This window comes from Argiope bruennichi, chromosome 1, assembly GCF_947563725.1.
Source record: "Argiope bruennichi chromosome 1, qqArgBrue1.1, whole genome shotgun sequence".
NCBI classification, from domain to species: domain Eukaryota; kingdom Metazoa; phylum Arthropoda; class Arachnida; order Araneae; family Araneidae; genus Argiope; species Argiope bruennichi.
In genome coordinates, this window is record NC_079151.1 from 93,161,093 (window position 1) to 93,166,979 (window position 5,887).

General features: G+C 32.6%; 2 non-coding genes across 2 annotated transcripts; both read left to right on the forward strand.

Moving 5' to 3' along the window:
- Positions 1-2,414: 2,414 nt before the first annotated feature.
- Positions 2,415-2,488, forward strand: Trnat-agu (transfer RNA threonine (anticodon AGU)). Its single transcript has one exon. It is a non-coding gene; the product is annotated as a tRNA-Thr (tRNA).
- Positions 2,489-2,972: 484 nt separating this feature from the next.
- Positions 2,973-3,046, forward strand: Trnat-agu (transfer RNA threonine (anticodon AGU)). Its single transcript has one exon. It is a non-coding gene; the product is annotated as a tRNA-Thr (tRNA).
- The last annotated feature ends 2,841 nt before the right edge of the window (positions 3,047-5,887 follow it).

The window sequence follows — 5,887 nt, forward strand, 5'->3', positions numbered from 1 at the left end:
ATCTTAGATAATTTGATCAAATATTTCAACAGATTAGAAATCTTCTTTTTTATCTCTGCTTGATATAGTAAAAGAAAAGAATTACATTTATACCACAGCATTTTCGCAATTTAAAATACGTTAATTTAATCATGATTTAACGTAATCATTATACAATGTAAGCGTTAATATAACATCTACTCAAAAATATATTAACATGTTTTCAATACTCCTAATTTGTTTAATTTTGCCAATTATTTAAACAATATTTTGTTGTCTATAAGTTTTATAATTGTAATATAAAATTGTTCCATTTTTTACAATAAAAACTTCACTAAAATTCCTTTTTATGATATTTTATTTTATATTTTAGTAATTTTAGAATAAATGTAGCAAATGTGTGATATTTTGGATGGATTCCTTTAAAGTAGAAAATGTCAAAATTTCACGTAAAGCACTTTTATACCAAGTTAATAATTTAAATTTTAAAAACTATTTTCTAATTTTTTTTATCTTTGAATATAAAGAAAATTTTAAATCGCTACGTCTTTCATTTTGCTTTTTTTATTTATTTAATTTTTGTATGATAATTCTATTAATGTTTTAATTTAAACATAAGCTGCCTTTTTCTAGCATTTAAAACATCTTTTACATTTTATTTTGTTATTCTATGTTAAGTAAAGCCAGGTATAGTATTCATTATTGTAAAATAAAGCATACATTTTTCAAAAAATAGTTTTTGATTCTTGCACTGTTTTTAACTCTTGATGATAAGTAAATCAAATACAAAATCCATACAATTAAAAAAACAAAATTTCATTAATAATATAAAATAAATAGTTTCCAAAAATTTTCAATTAATTTTTTTTTTGTTATTATAATTGTTAATCATAAAATCACAACTTTTTAACCATATTTAAAAACCCTAGATCTTGTTATAGTTAAAAGATAATATAGGGTTACCTCTCTTCACAATCAATCGCATTTTTATTTTAATCTACAAACTTATCTGATGTTAATCTGATGTTAAAGGCAATTTTGTGACCAAATCTGGATGTTAAATTCAGCTTTTAGAGATTTAACTAATAAACTAAATATTTTGAAATAAATCTGAAATGTTTTATTATAATTTGGTTAATTAAAGCACCTGTGTATGAAAAAAAATATCACTATTGTAATATTCAATTTTTATATCCAATCAATGTTTTACAATCTCAAGAAAAGCTATATATTTTTAGAACATCGTTAACTTGCTAGATGTGACGCCAAAACTTAGTTCGTTAAAACAAGTCAAATAAATAGGAGACCCTGAATTCGAATCTAATCTACTTTTGTCCCTAATTAATCTTCGCACTACATTTAGAACTCACTTTCCTTTCTACAGCTCATATGACTCCTATCAGATTTGGTATAGATGTAGAAGCCTTTAATCATTAAGAAAAGATAGTATGCTGTAATCAATTGCAAATTTATGTACAGATGACAACAATTGTGATTATATAAAAAATAAAAACAGTGATAAAAAGAAATATAGATAATATCTTACAAGAAAACTGAAAGAATGAACATGGCACAATATGAATGAAAGAGTGAAACATAGCATCATTTCTTTTCCAATGTAAATTGAGTAATATCCCGTCACGTATCAAAATCAAATCTTAAAGAGAAAAAAATTATATAAAAAATGAGATAATACCTTACAAACACTGGAAACACATTGTTTCATTTAAAATTTCCGTTGGTTGTCAAACGTGGCCCTGTGAATTAGTTGGGTAAATCAACTCTATTGTAAGCAGACGACGATAATGAGTTCAAATCTCGTTAGTAGCTGTGACGTTCTGTTTTTAGTAGGGGGTTTTGCCCTAATAAATCCTATAATTCTCTGGGAGGAGTGTGAGTGACTTAAAAATTTCAGTAGTTCACAATGTGTGGCACTCTCGTTTAGTTAGGTAAACTTCCTGGCTAGAAAACAAAATAATCATGAGCAAGAATTTTTTCAATGCCTTTGACAGTGTGTGTGTGTATTTGCCTTAAAAATAATTTATACACTTTACGGAAGCTGCCTGTGACTTAAAATACCACTGGTATACTAGATGTGGCTCCATGCCTTATTTGAAGAAAGCTCTCGTCTAAAAAACAAGATATTACAAATTTGAATTTTGTCGGTGTCTGTGGCATTATTCATTGTTTTTTTTTCTATGCTGAATTCTTTACTCTCTCTCTCTCTTAGAAGGATATATGTGATTAAGAATGTCAGTAACATAGAAAAAGACTGACGCTATGGTTTATTTAATTAGAGCGTTTTCTTGTAAACCGAAGATCGTGAGTTCGAGTCTTCTCAGAGAATACGCCGTTTTTGTTGATTTGCCGCCTTTAATCCTTTACTCTCTCAAAAAGATATGTGCGACTTAGAATTTCCTTTCCGGACAAAGCGTGGCGCCGTGGCTTAGTTGGTTAAAGCGCCTGTCTAGTAAACAGGAGATCACGAGTTCGAATCTCGTCGGTGCCTTCCGCTTTGTATTTTTCTACCAAATTTTTAAATAATTTTGAAAAGCAATATTAAGTATCTAATTTCTAAAACTTACAAATTTGGACCATTTAGGTTAGTTGGATTAAGTACCTAGTTGGTAGAGAGGAGATCTTGAGTTTGAATCTCGTCACCGCGTGTGGCATTCTAATTTTTGGGTCATATTTAATGCCTTGTCAAAATTTTATTTAAAATTTTCATAGAAAACATAATACGACACCTTTACTTAATTTATTAAAGCACTTGGATAATAAACAAAATATCAAAAATTCGAATCTTGTCGTGTTTATGTCATTCTTGGTCCCCTCCCCCACCTTACTTTCACTCTGGAGGATACTTTTGTTTAAATATTTCAGTACTTTATCTTTCATTAGATTTCCACTGCATCCTAAGTTTTTGGTCTTCTAAATTCTTGACTCTTTATGGGAAAGATGGGTTTAGAATTTCTTTGGCGCATCGATCCCGTGGCGCCGTGGCTTAGTTGGTTAAAGCGCCTGTCTAGTAAACAGGAGATCACGAGTTCGAATCTCGTCGGTGCCTGTCGCATCTCTTTTTTCAGATCATAATTAATCTTTTTCACAATCTAAATTTCATTTAGAACTTCTAATGAGGGCGAAATATGGCGCAGTCTCTTAATTTGTTTAAGGGCGGCCTTAGTAAATAAGAGATCATTAGTTCGAATCTCTTCGGTGCCGATAGCCATCATTTCTTTTCCTGTTTTTGTATAAGCCTGACTGAATTCTTAACTCTCTCTGGAAACGATGTATACAATTCAGAATTTCAGCAGATTACAAGATATATCGAAAATGCATTCGATGGTTAAAGAACCTATTTAATAAATACGATATCAGGATTTCGTCGGTCCCAGTGACATCATGTTTTTCAAAGTCCATCTTCCACTTTATACAGTCTAGAAAAATAATATTTCATTCAGTATTTCAATAGACTGCAAAATTGGGAGCCATGATTTAGTTCCTAAAGAGCATATTTTCGGAGCAGGAGATCGCAAGTTCAAATCTTGATGGCGACTTTTGTATTCTACACTCGTGTCCATAAATTAAGGATAATGCAAGTTCAAGAAAAGAAAGAGTCAGAAGCAAAACAAATGACTTATTTGTCAAGCCTATTTATTAAACAAAAAGTAAATGGATAAAAAGAAGCTATATGTTTGATATCATTAATAAAAATTGCGGTGTTTTTTTTTTGTTTTGTTTTTGTTTTTTTTTTTGCTCCCTGGAGCAAATTACAAAACAACTGTTTACAAAAACCAATATTGCATGGTTAATTGGTTTGATGATTAATACATTGTGTCAGACGATGCAATACAGATACCAGATGATACAATGCAGTCCATACAACGCCTAGGCATGCTGAGTATCAAATTATTGATCTTGGGAAATATTACACCACTCATCAAACAATGTTCTCCGAAGTTCGGGTAGACATGTAGGAGGTGGTTGATGGACTGCAACTCGTCGGCCAAGCATGTCCTACACATGCTTTACTGGATTCATGTCCGGTGAGAATGCTGGCCAGTCCATACAGGTGATATCCTCCGATCGAAGGCATTCGTTTACGATGTTTACAGGGTGAGGCCCGATAATGTCATCCATAAACACGAATTCTGCGCCCTTGGCGCCCCGAAACAAATGTAATGTTGTTCCAGAATGAAGTCCCGATAGATTTGGCCTGTCATGGTTCCAATTTGAACATGCAGATCAGTTCTGGAACCCATAATAATTCCTCCCCAAACGAGCAATCCTACACCACCTAACGGTGTCGTTTAGTGATGTTCTCTTGGTGGTTACAGGTGCCTGGCGCTCTCCACATAAAAGTCCGGCGAGAATCAGACTCCAATTTAAACCTGGACTCGTCGTAAAATATCACACAAGCTCACTGTTGCGGTGTCCACAATTCATGATCTCTACTACAGGCTAACCGCAGGCGACAGTGAGTTGCAGTAAGGGGAACACATCTGACAGGCCTACGAGCATATAGACCAATCTGCCCTAAACGTCTGTACAAGGTATGCCTTGAAACTGTCGTACCCGTGGCTGAAGAGCGCTAACGATGCTCCGTCTGCTTTGATACGTGCTCCATCTGTTTCTTTTGGCAGTAACTGCCAAATACGATCCTCATTCGGCGTTGTAACTCGGGGACGACCTGTTCTGTAATGTCTACTCAGATTACTATCATCTTGGAATCGTTGCCAAAGCCTGGAGATGACACTCTGGGCTATTCCAAGTTCCTCGAATACTTCCAGCTGTTTACGCCCACATTCCAGACGGCCGATAATTCTACCGTATATAATCATCCTTTGTGTCATAACTATGCGGTTATTGCACTGAAAGGCTTATAAAGCGCCTGTGAACAATTTTACTTCTTTGCCTGTATTCCTTATACATCCCTCTCTTACAATCTCGTCATTATGACGTACCATCGGTGGTATCTGGTGGCATCCTGCAATTTACATATGATTTTTGAAGAAGTTTGTAGTCATTTTACGGATGATATATGTATTTTAGAGTTCGATTTCGGCTTGACTCTTAAAGTTAGTTGGGGATTGATGAGGCCTCCAAAACTGTGCGAAATCACCCAAAGGTGAATCGCAACAAAATCTTGAATGTGTATGTATGTTTCCACAATTTGTAAAACTGTGAATCTAAAATTTTCATCAAACCATATGGTGGCAAATCAACAAAAAAAATACAATTCAGAAACAAGCGACTTGTGCAAACGCCACCCTTCTTATAGAAACTTTTTTTCGCCTGGGTCCATATCAACCGTCGATTTAGTTTGAGTACATATTAATTTCGTAGCGGTTTGTTGTCATTTCTATAAACATTCATTATATTTAATAATAAATGTTTTTTCTTAGCTAAAATTTCTTTTTGGTTAACACAATCTCTTTAGAAAAAAACGTTTGTTTTTGTATCAAAACAAAGGTAATTGTTCTGTGGCTAAAGAAGGTTGATATATATACAGTTTCTGAAAACTGGGTCCATAACAATATTTGGAAATTTCTTACCTAAAATTACCAAATTTGTCATATTTGTCTCAAAAGCTCCATTTATTACTAAATGAAATTAAATTAATTTGTGAATTTTTTTTTATAAATAGAAAGAATGGTTTTCCTAAAATTTTCCAAGGGCTCAGATTTTTATTTTCAATCCTAAATATAGCATTTGGGGCTTCAAAAGATAGCGAAAAAACCGAGACATTTCTTGAAAAATATGTATTTACTAAAAGAATGTTTCTCAAGATTTAAATTTGATTTTTAATGAAAATTTATTGTACTTTTAATGTTTTTTCACGATAATTTTGTAGCATGTTACAACACAAACCATTTTTACATCAAGTTAAGATTTTTTTAAAAAAAAA